The sequence below is a fragment of the Etheostoma spectabile genome, chromosome 15 (assembly GCF_008692095.1).
Source record: "Etheostoma spectabile isolate EspeVRDwgs_2016 chromosome 15, UIUC_Espe_1.0, whole genome shotgun sequence".
In the NCBI taxonomy this organism is placed as follows: domain Eukaryota; kingdom Metazoa; phylum Chordata; class Actinopteri; order Perciformes; family Percidae; genus Etheostoma; species Etheostoma spectabile.
Genome location: NC_045747.1, coordinates 20,250,923 through 20,252,605, shown reverse-complemented (window position 1 = coordinate 20,252,605; position 1,683 = coordinate 20,250,923). Strand labels below are relative to the sequence as shown.

The window sequence follows — 1,683 nt, the reverse complement described above, 5'->3', positions numbered from 1 at the left end:
AAAGTCCTAAAGGTGTCCCCAGAACACTAAACAGTTTTTTTTTCCTGCCCCTCGCTTTACTAACATGCAAGTTCACCATCCTTCCTCCCCCGTCTCATTCCGTGAACCTCTGGAGTTGTGAGTTAAGATTTTTTTTTTTTTAACTTTTCCTGTGGTGTTGAGCAACTACAATTCCTGTTAATCCTATAATTGTATATTATAATTTATTCAAAGTGCATAAATAATAACATATAAATAATAAAAAAAAATAATGAAAAATAAATAAATAAATAGCTAAAGTAAATCGTAAGTGGAATGTTCAAAATATTATGAATCTTTATATAGAAAAAAATGACCCATTGGTTGGCCTTTTCATGAGATTACATCAGCAATTACACATGTTTAGGGGAATAGGGCATTATTAATATACCATGTATGTGCTAGAAATGGGTAAACCACTATCAGTGAGTCTGTCCGTGGGCGGTGGGGGCACCACTGCGCCAGGCAGTGTCCCACATCGTCCCTCAGAAACATACCCCATGTCCCCCCATGGGCTTATTAGCAGGTGGTCACCCTAACTCTATGCGAAGGAGATACAGTACTATACAGTAAAACTGCACATTTTAGAGTGGCCTTTTATTGTGGCCCACCTGTGCAATAATCCTGCTGTCTCATCAGCATCTTGATATGCCACACCTGTGACATTGATGGATTTTCTCTGCAAAAGAGAAGTGCTCACTAACAGATTTACACACATTTGTGAACAATATTCAAGAGAAATAAGCCTTTTGTGTACGTAGAAAAAGTCTTGGATCTTTGAGTTCAGCTCCTGAAAAATGGGGGCAAAAACAAAAGTGTTATAATTTATAATTTTGGTCAGTGTAGTTGCGTCTTCTGTTGGATATACGTCATACGGTATGTAAGGTGAAAGTTACATCGCTGATGGTTGATGTGTTTTATTTTCTATAATGCAACATCTTTGGTCTCTCTTCCTTCATCTGTTCTCGAATGTAGTGAAGCGAGTGATGGAGAGCGAGCTGTACCCAGACTGCCGTTCAGCGGTGTAACAGATAATATGGTTTCTCCTTTCAATACGCCACACTGTGTACATAACGCGCTACTAATAAATAATTGCAGTGGTTCTCAAGAGCTCGCACTCGACACTGCACTTGGCTCCTCAGTGAAACACAAGAAACCAAGTGTGAAGTGGATCAGATGAACAGATGAACACACAGACACAGACCATCTATATTGATTAGTGCTGCTTGAAGATGTGTAATCATAATATAAACTTGCCATGAAACCCCCCCAAAAATTCTTCTTTTCTTCAATTCTTCTATTATTGAGACATGACCTCTGTGCACACAGAAAGTCTATCTTCTTTTGGATCTGCCTCAAACTTAAAATCATGAAATGTATGTGCAAGATTTTTTTTTCTTGTGCAGTAGTTAGTCAAATCAAATCTGAATCTACTGCAGTCAAACAAACAAGAGGGACGGAAAACAGAGCACCTCAGAAGTCAAATTAAGCTGATATTATTATCAGGTAAAGCAAAATGAAACAAAAGACGCATCCACCAGTTGTGGAATTGAGTCCTGTGGAGGCAAACGAGAAGAAGAAATAGTTAATGTTTATTAGGAACACCTGTTCAATTTCTCATTAATGCAATTATCTAATCACATGGCAGTTGCTTCAATGCATTTA

The 1,683-nt window shown here is 38.1% G+C and overlaps 1 protein-coding gene across 1 annotated transcript in view; it reads left to right on the top strand.

Annotated features, from left to right (window-relative positions):
• gsg1l (gsg1-like) overlaps positions 1 to 1,683 on the top strand; it is a 79,828-nt gene that overhangs the window by 23,951 nt on the left and 54,194 nt on the right. The window lies entirely within an intron of this gene.